Genomic DNA, 27,834 nt, shown 5'->3' on the forward strand with positions numbered 1-27,834 from the left:
CTTGCACTGGAAAGATGATTTCAGCTTAAGATTTGTACATCCTCAAATTGTTTAATCATCCTTCTCTCTCTTGGAAATATCAGGAAACTAAGCAACTGATACAGGATTTCAGGGAGGTGGGAAAAGCTGTAGGGCCTATTCACCTTCAGCACAGCAGATCTGGAAAGTGAGCGAAGCATCTGCTAATTAATTTATGAGTAACTGGAGTTGGTCCAGGGATCGAACTGAACACCAAATTCACCTTATAATTTCCCCTTTTGCAACTCTTTGAGTACAGTTTCCAGAGCTCCCTAAAACTGTTAACAAACTGTAGTGTTTAATGTGACAGAAGGAACCAATTTTCATATAGGTATTGAGATGGATATTATAATTTTGGGGGAGATGGGCGGCAGCAAAATTTGAATAATAAATAAATAAATAAATAAATTTAATTTTTTTCCTTCTGAATAAAAAAAACCCCCGGTGTAAATACAAAACCAATGTGGAAATATCCATGTTGTAAAATTCAGGCTATTCATTTATCTTTAATTACCTAGTTTAATTAGTAAGATGAAGAGATTTGCTTAACTTGCCTGCAGAAGATGTGGCTTATAGAAGCCCAGCCCTTTTTAAGATTTCAGTTCCAGGGTTTCAAATTGTGAGAGAGTTATTTGTAACTCCTGTTTTTCAGGGCAAAACCCCCGATGCAAGTATGATACAGATCTTGTAAAGCAATACAAGCGCCACAGTCAACCAAGAAAAATCAATAACGTACATGAATGGATCTCAGTTTTCACAACCAGGAAAGAGACAGTGGGCTAGATAAGTCTTTATGAATCTGAAGAATGGGTGAATGTTCTAGGGACTTAACTTTTCTGCATAATGCAAAAATAAAAGATCTGAAGAAAGTTGAAGTATTAGGGAAGATGGAAGGATTTAAAGTGGCTCAGCAACAGTGCTATGCCCCAGGGGACAAGTTGCACAGTTCAGTTATTTAATAGTAAAACAGGAATGAATATCCTGCAGGCTTTGAACAATAGCCGGCCATGAACTTTCTTATGACTTTTAGAGCCTCTGGCAACCATACCAAAGATTCCAGGGGAATGGTTTCATATTCTGGAGGAAAAATAGAAACATGGCAGTATTGTGGTTCTTGTTTTTTTAAACAAAAGGGGAAAGCTCACTGACAGGAGAGAGAGAGAGGGAGACAATGGGAAATCCTGCCCCTACCATATGTGTGATAAAAACTAACTAATCTACCTGGTGTCATCTGCTCTACTCACTGCTCCTTCCCCCACCAATATGTTGACTTCTGACATTAGGATTTGACTATATCCTTTTAACCGCTGAAGGATCTGTCATGTTTATGTCGAACAGGATAGACTTTCATACTGCCAGGGAAAGAAAATGAGGAGCACATGGGAAACAGGCTGAATTCATTCCCTGGAAATGAAGGTGATGGTTGTGTCCCATGTCCCAAGCAGAAGATTCACTTGTAGCTGAGTTTGATACAGTCTGAGATATCTAGAGGCCTCAACCAGAGATGTCACCACCTTCAGGGCAGTCAAGACTCTCCACAGCTGATCTGCAAGCACATTGACTAAAAACATTTTTAATGTAGGATTGTTGTTCGTTCCCAAAACCAAATCAAGATGTAGGGCTGCAATAAGGTCTACAAATATAGACAAGATTTTTCTGATGGCAAAAGTTAGAGCTGTGTTGTATCTTTAATTACCTAATATTAGATCAGCTAATATTGGAATACATTTACTTGGACTGGTTTGTTAATTTTAGTTACTGGTAATAATACTCTTGCAATAGTTCCATATCCACTAACGTGTCCCAGACAAAAATAGGAACACTCTATTCTCATGTCAGAGATGATTGCCTCAGCTCTTCAACCCAAATTATACACTGTTCTTAGCTAAGCTGTCCTTTGCTAACGTAAAAGCTGAAGGGCTGGTTTGCTGTTTAGGCTGAAGTGAAGATAATGCTAGAATATCCTACTCGTTTGACCAACTGTTATCAACAGTTATAAATAAACCATTTCAGCATGTGAAATAGCAGGCTGCAGACTTGAGACCATGTTAACTTTCATGCACAAGCTCTACATGAAATAATTCAGTCATTTATTATTTATATAAAGCCTTTTGCGCTGCTTTTGAAGTCTAACGAAATCCTGTGGAACACTTTTCAAAACAAAGGCAAAATTAAGAACAAAGCAATCTCAGACCAGATGCTTTCTAATTGGATCAAACTAACAGAGCAAAACCTTCGACGTTAAAATGGAAAAAGCCTGAAGGAATCGGAAGGTTTTTAGTGCCTGCTCAAATGCTATCTTGGTTTGGTCTTCGCTGGGAGAGAATTCCATAACAACGATGCAGCAACAAAAGGTCTCATTTCTTTTGGTAATAGAACATGTGATAGGCCTTCACAAATGATTTCAGCCTTAAAATAGATTCATATCATCTTGCCTGTAAGCCTTTTAGTACTTGGTTTAAGCCTGGAAACAAATTAGAAACCAGTTTGAGCTACTGGTGCTCACTTGTAAAGCTCCAAGCGGGGTAGGCTAGATACCTAAAAGACCACTTTCTTTGTATGGACTAGGAAGAAGAAGCAACTCAGTCTCGGTCAAATGTTAATTGCTAGAGAATCTGGAAATCCAAAGAGTGACAGCTGTAAGCAGTGGGCAGCACTGTAATATAATATCACCACAAGGACAAGGTTAAGGACTGTAATTCACCACAGACAGGTCCCTGACAATAAGGACATGCCCTGTAAATGGCTAGAGGGTGCCATTTTCTCCAAATATCTGTTGTGAGGAAAACACGCAATTTCCAATATCAAATAGCAGAACCTCAGCACTGTTTTTATGACATGGTGGTCAAGCTATGAAGAATCTATAAATGTGATACAACTCTAAGTGCTGCCTGGTATTTTTGGCATCCATGGATGTACACTCTGTCCTTCTAGGTTCACAGAAGTCTTGATCCTGTGCTGCTTGGTCAATGTTGCAGTAATCCCATGTAATGACCGGAATGGGAACCAGAGCATAGTCTCTCCTACAAGAAGCAGGAAAACAAAATCAAATTCTAGGGACAGAAAGGGCAACTCAAACGATCAGCAGTTCAACCATCGCCCCTAGAAAAGGTAATGCTTAAATAGATGAGGGAAAGCCAGTCTGGTGTAGTGTTAAGGCACCAGGCTAGAAACTGGGAGACCGTGAGTTCTAGTCCCACCTTAGGCACAAAGCCAGCTGGGTGACCTTGGGCCAGTCACACCTTCTCAGCCCTAGGAAGCAGGCAATGGCAAACCACTTCTGAAACCTTGCCGAGAAAACTGTAGGGACTTGACCAGGCAGTCACCAGGAGTCAACACTGACTTGAAGGCACACACACACATTACACACACACAAATAGATGAGCAGTTTAATATTTGAAAGGTGACTGCTGACTGACACACCATTGAAACTTTGACCATTTTCTCTGTGTCTCTGCAGATTTCATCCCATCAGCACTGCTCTGAAGGCTTAGGGATGCAGAATATGGATAGAATCTTCAACCTTACAGATAGAAATATACAGGTGCTGGCCAAGTGCAAACTCCTTTCAAGTGATAAATGTCTCATGAAATAGTTTGCTTATATATTTGAAATGTATCCTGACCATCCTTAAACGTTACTTAGGGTGGAAAGATTAGAAGTTACAGTTATTTTATTTGTGGGAAACTAGTAAATTTGATAGTAAAATGCCAGGCTTTATGGCACCTTTCTTGACAAAAAGGCATCATAAGTTTCCCTAAAAAAAAAAAAGAATGTAAGGTGATAATACTTCAGCAAAGGATTGTTACCTTGTCGTGGTGCTGGAGCTTGAGCACCTCAATGATGCCATGAGCTAAACCGTGAAGGGCCACCCAAGACAGGAAGGTCATGACAGAGGTCAGACTAAATGCGATCCCTGGGGAAGGTAATGGCAACCCACCCCAGTATTCTTGCCGTGAAAACTAAATGGATCAGTACAACCAGAGATATGTCGGTATACCATCGGAAGATGAGACCCCCAGGTCAGAAGATGGTCAAAATGCTACTGGGGAGGAATAGAGGATGAGCTCAACTAGCCCCAGACGTGATGACGCAGCTAGCTCAAAGCCGAAAAGACGGCTAGCAGCCGACGGTGCTGGTGGTGAACGGCGAATCCGATGTTCTAAGGATCAACACACCATTGGAACCTGGAATGTAAGATCTATGAGCCAGGGCAAATTGGATGTGGTTATTGGTGAGATGTCAAGATTAAAGATAGACATTTTGGACTGAAATGGACTGGAATCGGCCACTTCACATCAAATGACCACCAGATCTACTAAATAAAGCCAGACTGCTCACTTGAGGGAATGATATTAAAGGCAAAACTGAAATACTTTGGCCACATAATGAGAAGACAGGACACCCTGGAGAAGATGCTGATGCTAGGGAGAGTGGAAGGCAAAAGGAAGAGGGGCCGACCAAGGGCAAGGTGGATGGATGATATTCTAGAGGTGATGGACTCGTCCCTGGGGTTGCTGGGGGTGTTGACGACCGACAGGAAGCGACTAAACGAATAAACAACAAGGTGATAATAGCCTAGTGCAATGGCTCCCAAGACTTTTCTTTATGTAGACTACCATATCATCATCAAAAACATTTGATGACTATCACCTAAGCCAGGGATCCACAATATGACTCTTCCAAATGGCATCAACATGACCCCAAAATTAAATAAAAAATAATTTTATTTGTGTAAATGATGAGAATCTCACAAGATCACTAAATCTTACAAGATCTTGATGTTTCCACATGAAATCTTGTGAGATGTTGGACTAGAATGCCAAAATCACATGGAATTTTAAGGACAAATAGGTGACCTCATGAGATGTTGGACATTGTGTGTGTGCGTGTGTATGTGTGTGTATTGGGGGCTCCTTTTGGGCCCCTCTGTGAATGATCAGAGATTAGGAACCATGAATTATCAGATATAAGGAACTGGATGTATGCCTATCTGCCCAGAAAAAAACAGACAACTTGATGTTCTCTGGATATGATCAATTACAACAGCTCCTGTAATTTCCAGTTGATAAAATGGTCGGCTGTGCTGGCTGAGAGCTAAACAGTAACACTTCTTGAAAAAAACAGTTCAGAGGAGACTTCTCTGAAAGAAAATCACAACTACTTCCTATGACATATGAAAGGGTTCCTTACTTCTTTATATCACAAACCGTCTGGAGTTTCTCGTGGCACGTGAGCCTCCTCTCTCACCTGAGGGTGGATCTTCTCCTATAGCTCACCTCTGCCCAGAGGAGAAAATGACCCAATCCACTGAAGCATCTCTGAGCCACTTTATTTGGTTGTTTAGAGCTGTGCTTGGGTACATGCATTATGTTAAGGCATAATGTAGCTTTTGTGGGGTTGCATGTTGTGTGAATCCACCATTGCAATAGTTAAACCATGGCTTAGAGCTGTATGGGGAGAACCAACTCAGCAACTGCACTGAGAGAAATAGAGCAGTTAGTTCACATGGCACACTTCATTTTGGAGGCCTCACAGTGATGTCCCACTCTTGAAGTGTGGACCTTCCCCCTTTCAGGGCCCAAGCAGCTGTGACCTTCTCCGCCACTCACATCTTAGATATTGACTTAATCAACTAGACCCAGAAAATGTCAAACCCTTCTCTAATCCAAGCATCTGTAATTTATTCTCCCATCTGAGCCCTTCTCTTTCAAGTAATTTAACAAATAGGTTTCTATCTGATGCAAATCCCTTTTCAAAAGATTAAAAGAAGGGACACCCAAAGAGCATATAATGCCCTCTGTGGTAATGAGATTGATTTTCTATAAGATCAATGCCATTGGACCAAATCACTTTTAATTTTGGAAAGTACCTCCATCAGTTTCTACACATTGTTGCCTAGTAACTTTAGGGAAGAATGACAGAAAAGGAGGCACTAAAACAAGTCGATCTGCATAAGGCTGAATAAGCTCAGAAGCATGGACAATATATCTGCAAATAGATTAAACACAAGACTATCCAATTATGTTTTTAAATTAATTTCAAAATTAAACAGACTGCATAATATATTTAGGTTGTCCCTGTTAATAAAGGACATTTTATATCTTCTAGGATGTGTCCTTGATAAATCACTGGCTGGTGTTTTCTGCTTGTTTCTTCTTGTGATATGAGCAATGTCCCCTTTCAGGGTTCAGCTCCTGCCTTAGACCTTCTAGAGGTTAAGTAGCTGAGTGGGTGAATGAAGGCCTTTCACTGCATTTCACACAAAGAGCATTGCATGTGGACACTACAGCAAAGTGCCAGGAAATGCTGCATCTCCTCTTCCTCCTCTCAAAGGGCAAGGAAAGGCTAACACCGCCACTTAACACACTTGTAGGCTACACGGCCAGGAGGCTGCAATACAGAAATTATTTCGACTTTTGCTTTTTTGATACTCTAATTGCCAGAAAGGCAGCAAAAGGGATGAGAGACTTATTTCTCTCACACACTAGGATTAAGGGAAGGATACCAGGTGAGATGGGTGGGGTAACAGCAGGAACTACAAGCTACTTTCAAAGCAGGAGTTGGGCACAGGGCAGAAGTCCCAGAGAGCTTCTGGGCGAAGATGTCTGAGGCCTCTCACCCTCCATTTTACAGGCTCAACTGTTCCACTGCAACATGTAGGTTAGTTCGGTGACTGAACTGAGTGGTTCTTTCTGTCTATTTGAATGGTGTCTTTCATGGCGCTCAAGGCAGTTAACATTCTTTGGCTGAGATGCAAGTTATGAATTCAACAAATCATTAACTTATTTTCACAAGACTCATAGCCCAAGTGCTATATATAAAAATTCCCTTCTCACTGCTATGGGTGGTTCGTGTCTTCCTCAACCTCGGGTCCTCTGCCAGAGGCCTGGGAGTTTGAGGGTTCTGCGCAGGATCTCAGCTGTTCCTAGCCCTGCACTCTTCTGGACAGAGAGCTCTGATGTTGCTCCTGGGGTCTGTTGGAGCCACTCTCCCAGCTTGGGAGTCACAGCCCCGAGTGCCCCTACCAGCACTGGGACCACTTTGGCCTTCACTTCCCACATCCTCTCTAGTTCCTCCTTCAGGGCCTGGTGCTTCTCCAGCTTCTCCAGCCAGTACCTGGCTGTCCATCATATGTGTCACGTGTGCCTATGTCTCTCTCTCTCTGTATATATATAATCTCCCTCTCTCTCCCTCTCGCTATGAGCCTTATAACAATTCTGCAGATTATTTCACATGCCCCAAAGAATTGCACATGGAAAACTGTTCCAATACATAAAACAATGTTGGTGATGTGGAATTTCAGTATGCGACTGCCTCAGTGCCATGATTTGTTCTGAGAAATAGGACTCAAGCTATCAAAACTGTCTTAGACAACATATGGGCATCAGTGAAGATGGTGACCTTAAAAGGTCAAGAAGGTAGTTGATCTTTATGCTGGTATAAAGAATGCATCTCAACTGCCTTCTGAATTAAGAATATTTTTTTTACCATCCCTGATTTGTCTATAATACATCAGCCACTTTCCATTTGGTTTCTTTTCAATAGCTTTTCAATTTCAAATGTGCCAGTTTTTTTGTACCATTATAAAAATGTTTCAGAGTTATCTCTCCCTCTCTCCGTCTGGTATTCAGAGGCTGGCCAAAGTCTGAATCTGTAAAATCAATGCTCTGTTTTCCGCAACTTGATAGGCCCAAGAGAAAACTGTCTTTAACAGCTTTGAAAATGCAACCAGTTGTTCTGGTCATCTGGACTGTGGAATAGCAGATTACTCTGTAAAGCTGGCCAAATTTAAGACAAAAATAAACCAGAACTAGCAGCCATAGCAAAATCAGGACTTATCCTATGAGATTTTATATTTTTATTCCATTCCAATGAAAGCCAAGGCAGATAGCAATACTGAAGTTAGCAGCATATGGATTTAAATGAATTACGGAGATTGCTTTACTTTGAATGCTTTTCAAAACTTCTTACTGAGATTATTTCCAGTGCTAATAATTGAGGGAGATTTCTGAAAACAATCACATATTTTCCCTCCACATTTCTCCTGCATCTATTTATAAAAGTTTAAATAACTATGGGAAATGATGAGGTCCCTTAAAATATTATTTTAATATTAAGTTGGTGTGTGAAAAAAGTGACATGGCAAATCAAGGAAGAAAATTGTTCACTACAACATTTCCAGAAGTGGAAATGCTCATTTCATTTTGAAAACCATTGACATTTTAGCTTCCAGAAGTTTGAAAAATAATTGAAAAAATTGAAAAATTATTATTTTTTTCAAAAAAATGAAAAAAATGAATGTATGGAGGAAGATACGGATTCCATTCGCTAGTATTCATTCACTTTGCCTTGCCTGCATCCCTGAGCCCCTCTGTTCATACTTTGGGTAAAGGAAAATAAGTTTTTTGTAGGGTCTACGTGCACAATCAGGAACCTTGAATGCGTAATGGATCCTCCCATTACCACAGGTTCAATGAATAAAAGTCCGTGTTTTGTAAAGACAATACACCTGGCTTTATTCTTGGAGTTCATGTAAGAAGAAGGCTGTGCTCCATCTTAGATTCATGCTTCATAGATTTCCTTGTACAATTTAACCTGATACTGAACTTTGCTTGTTTAGCTTGTTCAGCCCTTACTAGGTCTACTTCTCTTTTACTGGCTATCTTGCTTCAGTTAAAGCACTTAAGAATCGACAACTCAAGTATGAGAACTATGAATATCCAGAAACCTCAATCCAGAATCATTCTGAGAATGGCTTTAGAGCTTTGCTCCTAAGCCATAATCAGCTTCCCAAATGAATATGCAGCCAATGCCTAGAGATAGGTTTTTGCTCAATTCAATAGGTTTTTAGTTCTTCTAGATATTTGCTAAATCCAATGCATCAGAAATTAACTGGAATTCATATACCATCCCTTTATACTGAAACTATCGATAACCTGTCTATAAAGTAGGCTGGTATAGAGAAGTTGTAGCAAAGGAAGATCCATATGTTTGAGGCAATTGTGTCCTATGAGATTCTCTGCTGGGAGGCTGGAGCGATTGAGGTAGAGAACAGTGTACGGATGTTATTTTCTGTATTGGCTAATGCTTTCGGTTTCCTTGAAAGTTTAGGCTTTTTGACTTCATAGCTTTGAATCATCCTGAAGAAGATCACAGCAGCAGAAATTGCAGTATTATGGGTTTGCGCAAGATGTGCTTCTGATGATGGGTGTTAAGTGGGCAGTCTCTGTGCTCAAACACTGTGTTAAGGATCTGAAAGGCAACTAGACTGCCCTTCTTGGAGATGCACATTTGAATAGTCAATCACCCTTTTTTAGGCCAACAAGATAGCTCCATCAAATAACTGGCTCCAAATTTAGAAGAGTCCTAACTTTAGCACATTTAACATTCCAATGACTGTAAATGTCCTGTATGCATTAAGGTGGCCTCTGTGGTGAAGGCATGGCCTTAATGAATCTATGGCCCACATTCTATTCTATTGCTCCTTTGATAAAGTTGTGCAATTATATTTTATAACATCTTTTTAGCAGATTTTCCAGGCCATTCAGAACTTTCTTAAGTGCAGTTGCAGCTGTCTGATCAGTATGAATTTGTTCTGTTGAACACTGCGAAATTCTGCTTACTATTTGTAGAATTCACCATGATTAAATTGCACTGATGGTACAGCTCTATCTATATTTTTGCTATTGTATTTAATATTTATTCTGTTGTCTACTTGTAGAATTCTAGTCATTGATTGCAATATAGGTTTGTCTGTATTTCAGGCAAGCTGTTTAGGGAAGGGCGGTTAGGTGAACCCTTAAAGATCTGGAACACGAATAGACAGTCCAACTAGCAACAGTATGTTCAGTCCATTCTCTCTTCCTCCTCAATTAAACCAGCTCCCAAAGCTTTCCCTCCCTAATGGATAGGCCAGCCTAGTATTCCAGTCTAAGGTAACAATGATCTGAATGCAAATAATAATTCATTGGGAAACCTGGATTGTAGGAGAAATGATGCAAGGTCCACCATAGACTGTTCTGTGATTAGAAATGGATAACTGGTTTTCTGGTTTGAAGCAGACCGTCCTTCCTCCCTCCCTTCCTCTTGTATGAGGTGCATGTAATTTACATGTATGCCCATCAACTTCACTAACCAACATACTGGTTCTAGAATGGTAACCTTTAACTTGTCCTATTCTAACATTAGTGGTTGCAAATCCTACAAACTGGTTATCAAAGCAATAACCTGCAGACTTAGTTTATCACATATGTATTTCTCCTACAATTCTCTCTGATGTATGTCCCATTGCCCAAAGAGATACAGCACACATGTGAAAAGTAAGTTTATGCCACCTTGACAACAAAATGGAAGTGACTTGCCTGTTTTTCCAGGATGTTTTTCCAATTTCCTCACCTAGCCCTGGGATTTCTTGGTAGTCTCCCATCCATATATTAACCAGGTCTGACCCTCCTTAGCTTTTGGAGGTCAGCCAGGGTCAGCTAGGTGTCACCCCCTAGCTGGGTGCAACTAACAGAGTTGTGACCCAGGCTTGAGAGTTAATCACAGATTTCTCCATCCTTCAAAGCCTAGCTTGACTTCACAGCCTGATATGTCTGGAGACTGAAAGACACTGCTCAGCTAGATTAGAATATTTCTAGCAGTTATTAACACGTGCAAATGGACTGCCCATTGCCAGGGCAAAGCTGTATGGTAAAGGACTGTTCTACCTTCTTCCCTCCTGCATCTAGAGAAATTCAGTGTGACTCTTAGGGGCCATATAACAGCTGGAAACTGCTGGCTTTTGCCTCACCAACCTCAAATACCTTCTCTTTTTTGAAGAATAATGCAAACATAGTGGCTATTTCTGCTGCTTACTTGTCCTTTTGTTCTGCTTGCCACTTATCTCAGGGCTGCACCTTCTGCCTTTGATACGCTGCCAAGATTTTTTTTTTCCTTTTTGCCCCTGCATTTGTCAAATATTCAGAATGAGTCACAGAGCCTTGTTCAAAAGCCACAGAAATGCAGCACTTCTGGAAGGCATCAGTTGAGAGATGGCAGAGCTATAATTTGATTCCTGTCCTCACCTTACTGTTTCTGGGATTATGGCGAATAAATATGTATCAAACTTTCTATTAGCGTTTCTTTCTGAAGCAAAAAAATCCTTCATTTTTTGCAGGGTATTTCTCCAAACACAAACCAATTATAAATGCATTTTTTTTAAAAAAATTAAAAATTAAATGTCTTACAGGAACATATACACAAATATATATATTTCTGAAAATAATGTAGAAACACATGTTATATTAGGGTCATTTTGCATATTGTATGGTTTAAGCCGTACCGAATCCATTGGAGTTGGGCAGCTAATGAATTTGAATAAATAAAGTAAAGCATAAATGTGGATGGTAGGAAAAATGTAGTTTTTCTGCAAAGATTTTTTAAAATCTCCCAAATTCAGGTGTGGAAAAAAGCAAACAGGAAAACACCAAAACTGACAAATTCATTTATCCCTGCAAACTGACCCTAACTTGATGTATGTATATATTAATTACCTTTAGCTTCTTGTATAACACGTTTCAGAAACATAAGAGCTTGTTCTAAGACTACATAATTCTGTATCTTTGCCTACAACATCTATTTACCTTTATACCAAAAGGGGAAGAAAAATAGAATACGTCACACTTCAACTTCTGTGGTTTAATTTCTGCTTGTCTGCTGTCTAGCAGCAAAAGGAACTACCTCTCAAAGCTACTCAAGCCAAAATCAGCATTCATAAGAGGTTTTGGAAACTTTATTTTCCCACAAAGACTGCAAAATCAAAATCCAAGGCTTAGCTGCAAATTAGGCTAAAATGATCAAAACTAACCCACTAACGCAGTGTTTCTCAACCTTGGCACCTTTAAGACATGTAGACTTCAACTCCCAGAATTCCCTCGCCAGCCATGCTGGTTGGGGAATTCTGGGAGTTGAGATCCACACATTTTAACGTCTTGAAATATTTCCTTTGTGTTATTTCCTTTGATTTTGGGACAAAACCAGATTAGGATTCCCACTCAGGACCTCGGGGGCCTTTCCCCACTCCTGAGTTAAAATACGCTCCACCTATTCTTGGTCAGAAGAAAACTCCTCTGATGTGGCATTCGCTGTGGCCATCACTGATCCCTAACCTGCCTCTATTTCAAGTTACTGTAGTCTCCTGGCTGTCCTCTAAGATAATGGGTAACAAAGCCAACCAGATTTTGTACCTGTCCTTGGATGGTGTTGGAATGCGAGGAAAAGTCTGCTTCATCTCTAATGCAGTGTTTCTCAACCCTGGCAACTTTAAGATCCATGGACTTCAACTCCCAGAATTTCCCAGCCAGAATTCCCCAGCATGGCTGGCTGGGGAATTCTGGGAGTTGAAGTCCACATGTCTTAAAGTTGCCGGAGTTGAGAAGCACTGCTCCAGTACCACCGTGAACAGCTTAAGGCTGTCTTGCTCATGGGCTGGGAATTAGATGACTGCAAATGGTGAGGAAACAGCAGAAAAGATGTGGTGGTGGCATATTTGTGGTTAGATGCAAGGAGGCAAAAGGACAGAATGGCTTCTATAATCACCTGACCATTTCAAAAGGGGCAGGTTTGTATCACCTCAACAATGGCTGAGTGATGCTGTAAGTCACTAGAGGGGAAATGGATCCGGACTAAAGGAGATTTTAGGAGAAGCTAATAATATTTAATGCCTTACACTACCCATCCCTAATCTGATGCCTTTGAATTGACACAGCAACTCCCATCATTCCAAGCAGACCTTGCTAAATTCCAGGGAAAGCTGCCCACTAGGTGGTTAGAACAGATTCAATACTGTGTAATTTGTTAGAGTAAACAGCATGTACATAAGTTCATGAGCAACCTTGTATGAAACCCTTTATCCACAATCTGCTATCAAAAAACAGGCCTTTCGGCTCACATTCAGACCTGCCTATGTCTTCAGCTCATGTAAGAATGAACAATCTGAGACAAGAATTATCTCCATTCAGGGACAATATCTAAATTTGTTTATTTACTGGAATTATTCACAACCCAAATTACTCAATTCCTAAACAAGCAAAAAATAAGGTAAAACAAATTACAACAATGCTGAATCAAACATTTCTAAGAATGTACCTTCTGAACAACCTAATCTTCTAGATCTAGATGCCCTCACAAAGAGATTAGTCACTGACCAGTTAGAATGAGAAGAAAATATGCACTCCAGCTGAGGGGGACTGTTCCAGAACACAAAGCAAGCACAGACTTGTAGCTTCTAGAAAGGAGAGAAAAAAGAGAAAAGCCTCAAAAAGGAATCTTGACAGTGAGTGTTGGAAGAATTAAAGTGATTAAAATAAGAAACACTAAAGAAAGTTTAAAACATTATTAAAGCAAACTCATTTTAGGAATATTTAAATTCAGATTAACTCCAAGCATTTAATTTACTCAGTGGGTAAATTGAGTTTATCCTAGAGCAGGAATGTTCTTGCAGTCCTAGGGCAGCACAGAGCCCATATAATCTTGTCTGGATTCCAAAGTCCTTGCAAAAGATGTGGCTGGAATTAATTTTTAATATGAGAGAAAGGGAGACATTATGAAATACCTGGGGAATAATCATATTAACCATATTTAATTTAGCTTTATGGTTGGTTGGTTGGTTGATTGATTATGTGCCGTCAAGTTGGTATCGACACTTAGCAACAACATAGAAAGATTTTCTCTATGACAATCTGTCCCTAGCCGGGTCCTTCAGGTTTTCTAATGGTGCACCCATCACTGGTGAAATTGAGTGGACCCACCTTGCTGCTGGTTGTCCTCTTCTTCTCTTTTCTTCCACCTTTCCAAGCATTACAGCTTTCTCCAGAGAGTTAGGTCTTCACATAATGTGTCCAGATTAGGATAATTTGAACCTGGTCATTTATACCTCAAGTGAGAAATCTGGGTTGATTTGTTCAATGATCCATTTCTTTTCCTGGCTATCTAGGATATGCTCAGGAGTCTTCTCCAACACCAACTTTCAAAAGCATCAATACTCTTTCAGTTCTTCTTCAGAGTCCAGCTTTCACTTCCATAGTGTCACAGGGGATACCATTGCTTGCACTATTTTGATCTTTATAGGTACAGTATATACATATCATGGCATTAGAATATCATTTCCAAGGGCTTCATGGCTGCTCTGTGGCATTTTTCTTGACTGCTTGTTCCTTTCCTATAGATGGTTGATCCTGAAAGGCAAAAAGTATCCACCACTTCAATACCTTCATTGTCAGTTCTAAGGCTGGTTGTCATAGTCATTAGTTTGGTCTTCTTTATATTTAATTTTAGTCCCATTTTTTCACTTTGCTCCTTGACTTTTATTACTGGAGCTTGCAGATTCTTTGCATTTTTGGCTCTCAGAGCAAGCTTAACCATAGATACATTTAAATTAAAGCAAATTTAATTTTTGTCCTGGGTCTGCCTCTCTGTCTCCATGATATGCACTCCTGATTCTGGACTCTCTTTCACTGGAGGTCCTGAGGCAGAGGATAGATGGACATCTGAAATTGGAGTTACTGGTAGATGCTTATGATGCCCTCTACAACCCAAGGTTTACATGACTTGCTCTGCAGGTTACTTACCTACCTTAGCTTTTTCTTTCCACCTATGTTGCGTCAGAGTTGGTTAACTCTGGAAAACACAAGACAGTAGGTAACAACTGTTTCCTCTTCTTGTTCCCTTGGGAGCCTGAGATTCTGGATTTAGCACAAGATGTAACTTCTGTAACTTCCTTTCCCCTGATATTCCCTAGTTGGGTTTGTCCAAAATGCTTAACTAGCTGAATTAAGCCATTTTTTGGACTTGCAGTACATTGAAACATAAACTAACCAAATGGGCTGGACACAACATGCTAAGCAACAGCAACAAAACTGAATCAAGATTAAAACTTACCAATCTTCTTAGCATGTTGTACAAGTTTAGGAGTTAGAACTTTAACTCAGCTGGTGAAGCATGTTGGGTAGTTCAGGCACAGCATAATCCCATTCATGTCTACTTGACCACTAACCACTACTGAGTTTGGCAAGAATCACTCTCAGATAATTGTAGGTAGAATATTGCAGCTTTGCTCTAGTATGGCTGGGCTTTAAAAGTCAAGATGAAAGTTCTTATTCAGAAATCAACACCTTAAGCCTTGGGTGCTGGAGAAGTACCCTAAAATGCTGCTTTCCCTCCAAAGCTTCCTTGTCAATGAATCTGAAGTCAGAGGCATTTGAAAGACTCTTAACAACATATCGGGTGAAAGAGTTTTCAGGTTTGCTAGGATAGTTAAACTAGATCCTATTCGAACTGAGACTTTGTTATAGGCCCAGAATATGCTTCCAAATCCTTCTGTTCCAATTATTTTTATTTCTTGAAACAATTATTAGCCAGGAATTGTACTTTAGGAGCATGATGCAATTTATTTTGTTTTTAAAAGTCTGCCTTCCAGACAAACAGTTCTAAGTGCTGACAAAATTCCCAGCACGTGGCAGCTACAGCCTTCCTTCCTTCCCTAATAAGGTTTTCTACACAGGTCAAAGCTGCATCTGTAAACCCACATCTTCAGTGATGGAATGCAATACAAGAAGATAGACACTTATATTTATACATTTCAGAGATAAGTGCATTTACCCACCACTTAATCATTTCCAACAGGTCTTACAAATAAACAAAGCTCTTGGACATTATCCTGAGATGGAAGATTACAGTTTTTAAAAATGCCAGTAAACCTACAAACAAAAGAAACCCAGTGAAAGTTAATATGCATGTAAGTAAGATTTCTGCTTTTGGTTCAGTATGTTGGGAGGAGGGATATGTTAGCGCTTCACAACTAGATTTAGGATAAGATCTATACCTACTGTATATTCTCAGTGGTGATAGAGGAGAAATTGGATTCAGATTTCAATGAACACTTACCTAATTTGGATCTTCCAAATATGTGCATGAAAATCCACACTTTTAAGAATGTTAAAATACAGTACTTGTTACATAAGTGCACACGGTATGACTATTGTAAAGAAAATATAAATGTCAGATGGAATTCACCTGAAAATGCATGCATAATTTTGTGGAGATATTTGGGGTAGTGGGTATTAATTGGCCAAATTTAGAAACTGATGCAGAAGGACTGGAACTACGTAAAAGCAAAGTCAGTGGGTTCAACCATCCCTCATTCTAAAAGTGCAAGGGAGGTATCTCAGATGCACTACAGTATGGGAAAGAGACATCTGTGCAGGATGGAGCATCTTCCCCGTTGACAAAGACTCAAAGTAGGACCCCCAGCCATCAAATCCCTGGCACCTCATTTCTAGTAAACTGCCACAACTCTGTTCCTTTTGTAGGCCTGGGAGACAATACTGTGTTTTACAATGATTTTGCCCAGCCTATAATACCAATTAGCTGACCCTCATGAAGCACAAGCTATATAATATGCTAGCCTCACTGCTCTCTTCTAAATGTACATGATTCGTCTTTCTAATATGGGGACTCTGTCTACCACCTACAGCTTTTCCCAGGGCTCCTGTTCTTGACCTTATCCATCCAAGGTCAAGAACGTAACCCCACTTTTGGCCTTCCTGATCTTTGCTTACCAGTCTATCTTTGCTTATGTGTAGTTTTGAGTATACATGCACCACTGTCCCATCTGATCCAGAGATTAACCCTAAAGTTACTTCTGGTGACTTCTCACTGCTGTCTCAGACACCATGATTTGGGGTTCCCGCAGTCTTCTGTCTTCCCTGCTCCCTAAAGTGCTGGTAACTGTAGGGATGATAAGGTGAATACAGGTTGTCCTCAGTTAACAAACACAATTGGGACCAGCAATGTCCATCACTAAGTGATGTGGTCATTAAGCGAAACATCATGTGACTACACCATGATGATGTCAATTCTGCTGTGGTCATTAAGTGAATCACCCATGGTCATTAAGCACGACATCATGTGACCGCTACTTGTGACTTACTGCCGGCTTCTCCATTGACTTTGTTTGATGGAAGCCAGATGAGAAGTTCACAAATGGCAATCACATTACCATGGGATGCTGCAACAGTTGTAAATTTATGCTGGTTACAAAGTGCCTGAATGGCATTTATATGACTATGGGGATGTTGCAATGGCTGTAAGTTTGAGGACCAGTCATGAAGTTACTTTTTCAGCACCTTCGTAAGTTTGAACAGTCGCTAAACAGGGCAGTTGTTAACTGAGGACTACCTGTAGAGAGGAAATAGAATCATCTTTGAAATTCAACAATTAACAACAATTTCTCATTTCTCAATCTTCAGAGCAACTAAATTACAAAATCATGTCATTTTCTACTCATCAGCTGGGTTCAGATATCATACTAAGCCATAATGTGGTTTGTTTGTTTTTAGTTTAGCTTGTATATGAACCCAGGCTTTGTATTTTGGAAAGCAAGATTTATGCTTAGTGGATTATGTGATCTCAGCTTTTTGTGGTTTATTCCCTAAACCAAGTTAAGTGAACTAGGCTTAGTGCAATGTATAAACCCTTTCTTTTCCCATCCCCTAGTCTAAAAGACCACCTACCTGCTCTGACTAGAGCACACTGGAGAAGTTGCTTCTTAGAGCTCTAAAATACTATCAAGCAAATTTCCCTGCCAAAGTAAAATTGTTGCTGCAAGGATTTCAAGACTGGAACACTCAGCACGGCTTTCTTTTTCAAAAGCAACAATGGAAGCCTTTGATTGAAATCAAGCCCGTGGGAGATGGAATGGCCCCCTAACTTATTGCATTCTGTCCAGTTCTGACCCATAGTGTGGCCCTCTCAAGCTGCTGTAAACTGTGGAGAGGAAAACCGATCAGCTCCTTCTTTATTGTTCTTGACAAGGAGATGGCGTAAGCATACGAGCAGATGAAGAAAAACAGTTTGTTCCCATTCAGCGATCATGTATACATGTTCCTTCAGAATGGATATTTCTTAAAATTCTTTCTTTGTGCTTTCCACAGCTGAACAACCAGAGGAGATGTGGCAGAGATAGTCTATTCTTTTGGGGGTCAAGCACAAATTTTATTGCTGCGGCTCTGCCTGGTTTCAATTATTTTTTCCGTGATATTCACAGACCCTTCTTCTCTTTGCAAAAAAATTAATTCCTTGTCTTCTTACTGACTGTTATGCTATTGCTAATACCACTTCTGTGTATTATTTATTATTTGTATTTGCTGCCTTCAGACATTTCATTGCAGATCTAATTTTTTTTTCCATTAAAAATCTACCGCCAGTTATTTCAGGGCAATTTTTCAGGCCTTGGTGACTGAAGCCAGTGTGGAGTATTTGGAGCAGGACTGGGTATTGAGGAGCAGGACTGGGGAGATCCAGATTCAAGTCCACCCTCAGCCTTGGAAGGTCAGTGGGTGATCTGGGGCCGGTCATTACCTCTCAGCTCCACTGGTCTCATAGTTGGTAGTGGTGGGGGAATTGGGCGAAGGAAAGCTTGGTGACTTCAGCTTGGCCTCCTGGAGGAAAAACGGGTTATAAGTCAAGAAAGTAAAGAAAACAAAGAACTATCCAGTTTTCTAAAATCATCAAGCTGAAAGGAACATTTGAGATCAATCTAGCCTCTCAGATGTTGTAAGTAAGGGAGAGATCATCTCTTCTCACAGCAGCCTGTGTAGGAAGTTTCGTCCAGTTGGGTATATAGAATTTGGAATTAATGTTTGTATTAGTTTATTTTAGTTTATTTATTTAAAAGGTTTGTATGGCTGCCCATCTTAAACAACTCTGGGTGGCTCACAACAGCAATAAAACCCAGTAACTGTAAAACATAACCATAAAACCATCCAACAAAAACTCGGCGCCTTAATCACCCCCTTAAGGTGCCCCACAGCAAGCTCTAATTACCCTCATTCCATCCTATCCTATCCTATCCTATCCTATCCTATCCTATCCTATCCTATCCTATCCTATCCTATCCTATCCTATCCTATCCCAGCACCTGGGTAAAAAGCCAGGTCTTGATGGCCTTCCGAAAGGCTAAAGGGGGGGGGGGCTGCCAAATCACTGGGGGTGGGGGAGGGTGTTCCATAAGGTAGGGGCAGCCATGGAAAAGGCATGCTTCTGAGGTCCCACTAGGTGGCAGGATTTCAGGGAGCGTGCCTACCTATCTGATTTGGTGGGAGGAGCAGATATTCCTAGGGAGAGGCAATCCTGCAAATAACCAGGTCCCATGCCATGTAGAGTTTTACAGGTGATAAGCAGCACCTTGAATTGTACTTGGAAGGAACGGGGGGCCAGTGCAGCTCGTGCAATAGAGGTGTAACACGGGTGAACCTAGGAACACCTAATACTGTGTGCGCCACTGCATTCTGGACCAGTTGTAACTTCTGAGTGGTCTTCAAGGGCAGCCCCATGTAAAGCACCTTGCAGTAATCCAAACGGGACTAAGGCATGAGTATTAATTTACTTTCTTAGCCCTTTCATCTACATTGATGTATGAATTCACTTACTCCAAAATGTGTCAAACCAGCCCTCCTAGTATTTGAGAATCTCCACGCTCAATCTGCTGAGCAAAACCCTAGATCTGTGTTCCAAACTCTTGCAGTTAGCAATGCCGTTTCTTAAATGTGGGTTGCAAGGGCTGGAACTACATTTTTTTTAAACGAAAACCCTACATTAAAAAAGGCATTTAAAGTTTTGGGTTTTTTTTTAATAAATGTGATACAAAATACATCTGCCCAGAAGATGTTAGGGTCAAACTGTCACAACAGCATGTGAAATGAGTAATATATTGTTGCAACCCACCAAGGGTCTTTTGATTCGGACAGTATATACATGTAAGAGTAGTAGTTTTTCATATTTTGTTCAATTGCCAATTAGGCTTAAATGTCTATCACCCGTATTAGAAAGAACAGTACACTGGGATCCAAGCCACAGACTGTCTTACTTCCTTCTGGATTCTAATGTGCATGTTGTACGTAGAAATGCTAAGTTTATAACTAAGGCAGCCGTCATAAGAACCTAATACTTTGAACAAATTGGGGTATCCTGTAAGGGAGATTCATACATCTGATTACTGACTCCTTGTATTATCGCATATGTATAGTATTACTGTATTTTCTCTTATCTATTTTCTTTTTGGGATAGACAGTGTATTGTATTTTATTTAATTCAATTTTATTTTATTGATAAGGTCAAAGGACTAACCAATTAATAAACTACTACTACTACTACATGTAAGAAATAAGAAATAATTAAAAGTTGCACTCTTTGTTACATGCTTTGTGGTGTAATTGAAAGTCCTGCATGTAATCAAATTTGAAATGGTTGGAACTAAGTTAGTGGAAGGTTTCTTAGCAACTATATAAACCTATGTGTGCTTTGTGATCAGCTGCAGCACCTTAAGATTCGTTAAGTTTGGTAGACGTTAGAGCAGTGTTTCTCAACCTTGGCAACTTTAAGATGTGTGGATGTCAACTCCCAGAATTCCCCAGCCAGCATGGCTGGCTGGGGAATTCTAGGAGTTGTTTTCCACACATCTTAAAGTTGCCAAGGTTGAGAAACACTGCATTAGAGGTCAGGGGCTCATCCTCATGTCCCTGTGTCCCTCTAATCATGGCATGAAGATAGCTTGCTAGCCATTTAATATGAAGTCATCATGATGCTTCCTTCTTCTCAACTCCACCCTACCAGGAGAAGAGATGAGATATGGGAAGAAGACATTTCTTTGGTTGAAATGTTAGAGACAGTGATATGTCAGAGCGTGCTGGAAAGTGTTTGGCCCGAGAGATCAGAAAAATCACACACACCAGGCATTTCTATAAAAATAAATGTATTTACAGAAAGCACAAAAACATATTTTACAAGCTGTGCATTCACACGCACTCAGAGAGCACCAGGAAGAGAGGCTGTGTAGAAAGAAGGAAAACTGAAACTAAAACAAGTCCAGGCAAGGTTCCTCCCCCAGGCAATGCAGCTTTTAACACCCAAATTGAGGACAATTAAGTTCAACCTCTTCACCCTGCCGATACTTAAGGAAGTACTCAATTACCATGGTAACATTGATTTCTGTAGCAGAAAACAATATACCAACATGATAAGTTACTGAAATTGTACTTGTCTTGATGAAGGGGGAAGTCATTTCTTTATATACCTTTTCCTTTTTTTCTCTTATTTTGTTTCTTCCCTTTCCCTTTTCTTCCTCGGCACTTTTCAATTTTTTTTTACTTTTTATATTTTTCTTAGTTTCTATTAGATTTTTACCTTTGTATTTTTAAACTTTAATAAAATTACTATTTAAAAAAACCCTGCAACCTACGGGGAGGCAGATTATTTATTTTATTTATTAATCAAATTTAGCCACCGCCCATCTCCCCCAAAAGAGGGACTCTGGGCAGTTTACAATAAAATCAAGCAGGAAATATAAACTTTAAAATCTCATAAAAACAGTTATTATCAAATACAGTAAATAAATAGAATCCAAGACAGTTATAAAACCCAGGCTGGTGGGAAGGACTCTAGGGTGCGAGCCACCCCCAAGAATGGTTATTCACTGGTTATATTTCTCTTTTCCAGTTTATAAGTGGTGTTTTCCCTCTTCTCTGAACACAAGCTTTGACATGGACAAGCAGGGTCCTAATAACCCTGTATATATCACCTGTCTGAAAGAGCCATGGTAGATCTGTCTCCTAACAAAGCAGGACAATGTTCTTTTGGCCGTGTCTCTGCACAAGCACACCATACCCTCTTCATATGATTTGTCAATATTGTGCTGTCTTGTTCTCATACTTTTCTCTACTAAAGCAGCCTGCAGTTTTACACTACTGAAACGTATCAAGTTTTAGCATGTTGCTGTTATATTTTATTTAAATTGTATTTCTGTTTTCAGTATATTTCCGTGTTGTATACCACCTTGGGAATTTCTTGGAAGGCCAGAAATCTACAAAATAAATGTACAAAAATTAGATCTGAAGCAGTTTCACTATTCCATGACATGTAAATGCTCAGTAACAGTGTGAGTTACTTAGGTCTGCAATATGAATATTTCCTCCATAATTACAATGCAGAAACTCACCATTGGTCTTTTATCCTTGTCTCACCCAAGGGGATACCCTTAAGACAAGAAAGTACTTGTATCTTTGCTTGGAAACATCTGTTCAAATTCTTTCCAAGTGCAGCCAAGTTTTTCCCCTGTTCAATCCAACTCTAAAAAATATCCAGTATGCTTGCAGTGCACATTTTAAGTTGTGGAAATGTTATTCAAACAGCAATCATAAGGGAGGAAATCACTTCCATGGGGTTTGAAATACAGTGTCAGCAAAAGAAAACATCCTTTATCACCAGCAGCACAATGGTAAGCATATAGCATACATTTAAACTGCTTTATGATGGGGGCATACTTGCAGTGATGAACATTTGTGTTGGTTGGCCATGAAAGACACACATTTTAGAACAGGCACATGTTTTGATTTATAGAAAAGAATAGGATCATAAGCTCAGTGCATGTATTGAAAAGCACATAACTCACTCATTCCAAAACAAACATAAGAAAAATTGTGCAATGAAGGGTGTTACTTTAAGATCAGGTTATGTAATCATAGTCTGAACAGCTAAACTTCCTGCTTATGCCAATTGGCTGGATTGGGGGGGGGTGGATCTTAAACCTCTGGCAGATTTGTGTTTACGGCAGCCCTCCTACCCTAGTGCCATCCAGATGTGTTGGATTTCAGCTCCCACCATCTCTTGTCAGGACAGCCACTGAAGTCCTATATATCTGAAGGTCACCATGTTGGGCAAATGCTATGCTGCAGATAGACATGGCTGGTGTCATTAACCCCAGAGCAGTTGCAAGAAAAGTTGTTGCCCAGCCTGATGCCCAAGGCAGTTATTTGAACTTTACTCCAGTGCTGGTAACTGGAGGGCACCTTTTTCCATGATGGCAGCCTTGCTCAGCAAAAGCAGGGCAGGCTGATTTTCGTTTGCCAGAATTTGCAGGCTGAGTTAGTTGCTTCATTTGCTTAATTGTAGGGCTGGCCTTGATTATTAGTAAATGCTGACCACAATTTGGCATTGTTGTGCTCTTTGGAAAACTTCACAAAATGATGAATCTCTGAGCAGGCATTTTCCACAGGAGAGCAGAAATTGAATTGATTTCATTTGGAATTCTGTGTGTGATTGTTCCCTTCCTCCCCTCCCACCTCCACTTTTGTATTTCTTTTTAAAATCCCACTTAACTCCTTTTGTGTCTGGAGATTTAGGCTCCATATTGACTTTGGGCAGGAAAATCAAAAGTATCTTCCTTCCTATTTTTCTTGGAGCTAAAATGAAAGGACAAGTCCCTTAGTGGAATGGCTAAGAACTCTCCAGAGACAGACCAGGAGGTTCAGCTTGACTGGGGACTGTCTATCATAATTATCTTTACTGGGAAAACCTTGGAAGAAGGGACTCACTAGAGCAAGTTTATATGATCCCATCTCCTAGTTTGTAATGCACCCTAATAGAGAGACAATTTTTGTCACAAGATATGTAGCTGTTGCAGAAAACAGTTTCCTCCCCACTCTGATGAATGTATGCATCATAATCTACCTTGGCCTGGCAGTTCATGGAGATCCATCATTGTTGTTTCTGTGTATTTCACAGTTGAGCTTTCTGCTGCTCCATCCTCTTAGAAAGCTTTATGGTGATGTTCCTAGGGTTCTCCACAGGGAGTTTCCCCAGAGAAGAATATCCTGTTATGTCCAACAGATAGATTAGAGAAACTGCTTTTGCTGCTCTAGTATGGAAAGGGTTCTGGATCCCCTAATGAAGCCAGTTCACACTTCCTCAAGCTGTTACTTTCTAGCTGCTGGCTGAGAGTTTAGGGAATTGTCCTTCAATACATCTGAAGAGCATCAGCTTGAGGAAGATTGTGCTAACTCACAGCAGGATCAGTTGGGTTGACCTGCAAGAAAAGCCCAAATTTTAAAGCATTCCAAATGAGAGGGTTTCATGAGCAGAGAGAGGGAGAAGTACAAGAACTTGCATTGGAGATAGTACAGTTTGGATGGCAAATCACCTTAAGCCCCAGCATCACATTTGGCTTGCAATAATGAGCCAGGAGGTAGAATTCTTGCTGACCACGTGCTCCAGCTTTTCGGCCTGCCAAAAGAAACAACAGGCTTCTCTTATATAAATGGTGCAGCTTTCTGCATAGTTTGAGTCCATGCCATTGGAATAACAGTGTCTGCTATTTTTTTATGTGGGTGCTCCTCAGTTTGGATGGTAAGTGATTTTCCCAGCTGGGAAGCCATAAATGGTCAGCTTCTATGAACACGTACTTTTCCTGGTTTGTTTAATTTATATCTACAGGAAGTGAGTTTCCATGCAGGCACCATAATGTAGACTTGTTTTACCTCATAGAGCTGACAGAGAAAGTGGAAGCAATCAGGGACGATTTGAAGACTTACCAGAACTGATATTAAGGGTAGAAATCCCCCACAGACGCATTCATTTGCCACATATTTAATAATACATTTATTTCCAATTATGTGTTCAAGCAAAGGCTTGGGGTTGTAAATAAGACAGGTAATTGGCATTTGTGTTGACTAGATGACTTAGTGCCTTGTTGATATAATTTTGCACCTGTCCTTGACTATAAATTTGGGAACAATTAAATAAGCAGTCTGCAATTTTGTTCAGGGAGGGCTACTGTAATTCTACTACAGCATTTAAAATATAATTAACGTGCAAGGCAGTATCAAGAACAGTATCTAGACACAGAGAGGAGTCCACATACATTACAATGCAAATGCTCCTTTGATTTTGCTCTATGTAGTTGGTACCATCACAGCATCAAGATGGAGATTCATAAGCACTTCATCGACAAGGTTCATTCTTGTCACTGTGTGCTCCATTAAACTCCATTTTGTTGCTCCATTTTCTGACACGCCTTATTTCAAAAGATAACACTTTGTCTACAGAGATGTGGTGGGAAAAGTAGACCTGGTCCAAGAAAGTGGCTTTGTAAGCAAATAAATCTAGTAAGCTTGGACATAAGTCATTTGAGCACTCTTCCAGGACTTTCTACTGAACTAGACAAGGAGTGTTCCCCCTTCACTATGCTAGCTTGAGACCTCCTGAAAGCATTAGATGCTCACTCTTTCACCCTGGCTCTATTTAAATCTTATGGAGCTGCACAAGGTATATTTAGCTAAATAGTGAAGCTGTCCCATCTGAGGCAGTTTCCCAGCCTTGCTATAGGACTTTCCCCACCTGCACTTAGCCATGTCATAAACATGTCCTGATGACCCCTTTTTTCTGTCAGGTTCCTATGACATTGCCTTTATCTCATCCCTAGCCCATGAGTGAAATATCCTAATACCAAAATCAAGGTGGGTCAGTCTTGAGTTTCTTTCTCATTCCCTCCTCCCTTTTAGGGCTAAGGTGGTGTTTACCTGATGGCTGTTAAATAGCTTCTTCAAGGATATCTCCATACTCCTGTCCAGTAATGGACACAGCCGATTTCATATTGGTATAGTTTTCTATTCAAGGAGGATGGGTAGCATTTCAACTTAGCAGTCAGGAAAGAGCCCACATCTATTTTGCTTACAAAGCCACTTTCTTGGGCCAGGTCTACTCTTCCCATCTCTGTAGATAAAGTGTTATCTTTTGAAATAAGGCATGTCGCAAAATGGAGCAACAAAATGGAGTTAATGGAGTGCACAGTGACAAGAATGAACCTTGTAGATGACTGATTATGAATCTCCATCTTGATGCTGCGATGGTACCAACTACATAGAGCAAAATCAAAGGAGCATTTGCATTGTAATGTACAGTATGTGGACTCCTCTCAGTGTCTAGATACTGTTCTTAATACTGCCTATTTTGCTCATTCTCTAATTGCCTGGATATGTTTGTGCTATAGAAACTCATGTTGTATTCACATATAGAAATCTACATATAGGTGGCTCGTATTATATAAATGCCTTTTGTGTACAAATATTAGACTATGTGAAGTAGGTTTTATCCTTTATAGAGAATTTTAAAATATATACACGATGACAGAAAGTTTAAAAACATCTGCATGGCTACATGTCATGCATGGAAGGTTATATAAGGCAATTCTCCAGCAATCTTATGTTCTAGGACAAGCCGGAGCCATATCAATGCTTTACCAGCTATGATAATGTAACACAACTTTCCACAAGCTGGTCTCCTTCAGATTTCTTGTGACCTCCACAGTTAAAATCCTATAGAGAAGGCTATATTGGGGATTGATGTTCAGTCACACCTGGAAGGCCACCAGTTCACCACATCTGTACTGTCCATGATATTCAGTTTCTGAAAATGTGTGAAGACATGGGAGGATGTTATTTGTAGACCTGTCTACCTATTCAGAAGATCGGTTCTGGAATGCACTAATCTGGAAAAATCCACTCACATTATAGTTAGCAAAGGGAGCATGGTTGTGTAATTTTGTTCTGAATTGAGCATAAATCCAAGAAATTAGATTAACTAGTAACCATTTATAGAAATCAAAGCCTCCCTGAAATTCTAAAACATTAGAAATCAGGGTGGGGGAATATTAAATTTGAAGCTCTAATAGTATATAGTCAATTCATAAATCAAGAGAAAAGGCATGGTTATTTGATGAAAACAACCATATATTACTCTCATGAGAATCAGCTTGCAAATATTTATTTTAATCTGTTTCAAGGACTCACCTATACTTCACGCTCTGTTGCTCAGATCTCAGCCAAACACTGATTAAAAGGTGAGGGGGCACGACACAGATAGTTCTTGATCAGGATATAATTTACAGGGTAAGGTTTCTAATCCTGTTACTTTTTATCACAGGCTCTGACAGGTTAGTTGGAAGGAAATATTGGCAAGCAAAATGTCTTGCAGTGAGTTTGTTCTGATTGTGATAGATGGGCTGATCACACTGATTCTACTTAAAGATCTTGATGTAGAATCTGTCAGAAATTTAACAAAAGAAGTTTAATATTCTTGGAGACCAGAGAATCCCTCTCCATTCCTGGAATGCAATACCCACCAGGGCCTGGAGAAAGTGACTCTTTTCAATAAAGAGGAAGAACAGAGAAACTTATGCTGAGTCAGTTCTGCAATCAAAATTTGTGTGGGAGGAAATCTGACTCTTCCTGGCACAGCTTGGGACTTCCTTTGGAAAACTGATGCCCCGTTAAGAGAACTGTTGATTCCTGAAGGGCCATGTTCACATGACATGCTTAATTGGTGGGGTTAGACTGTGGTGCAAATATGAAAACCCAGTCAACACTGGGGAAAAAGAGGTCAGTTTTAGCCAAAACCAACTCAGGGATTGCTTGGGGTTAAACCACCCTTCCCTGGTCTGAACAAGGGTAGTTCACTCAGTGTGCCTGAACCCAGAATATAGGGTTAACCTAGGCTTAACTCTTCCTTCTAGCTACTAGACAGACTGCCGAGAGCTAAAGTTATCAGTAACAGTCTTCCTGGCTCTACCTCTTGGCTTCAGCCCTGACTTTCTGCATGACCTTCTGGCTCTAACTCCTGGTTCCTGACTCCCATTTGACAGCTGCTTCTGACTCAGTCCCTGGAAATCCCCTTTGGCACCTGAATTGAGCTCTGGGTCCTGATCACAGGCAGTCCACAGCTAAGTCCCCGTTTGAGGAAGGAAAGCTGCAGTGGGTCACTAGGAAGAAGGAGCTTATTCTTTCATTCTTCTTTCCATCTAGTGTAGAAAGAAAAAAAGATGAGTGCTGTATTTGGAGTGGTGTGCCTGTGCATGAGAGACAAGGGGTACATGGCCATGTCTAGTTTTTGACCTCCATCTAAGTTTGCACCCTGTGTAGCCCTTTGGGCCCAAAAGTTGCTCTT

The 27,834-nt window shown here is 40.3% G+C and overlaps 1 long non-coding RNA gene across 1 annotated transcript; it reads left to right on the forward strand.

The window, feature by feature from the left end:
- The first annotated feature begins 3,297 nt into the window (after window positions 1-3,297).
- On the forward strand, window positions 3,298-17,805 carry LOC134496165 (uncharacterized). Its single transcript, XR_010067865.1, has 3 exons — window positions 3,298-3,562; window positions 15,685-15,796; window positions 17,557-17,805. It is a non-coding gene; the product is annotated as an uncharacterized LOC134496165 (long non-coding RNA).
- Window positions 17,806-27,834: the final 10,029 nt, after the last annotated feature.

Source organism: Candoia aspera, chromosome 4 (genome assembly GCF_035149785.1).
Source record: "Candoia aspera isolate rCanAsp1 chromosome 4, rCanAsp1.hap2, whole genome shotgun sequence".
NCBI lineage: Eukaryota > Metazoa > Chordata > Lepidosauria > Squamata > Boidae > Candoia > Candoia aspera.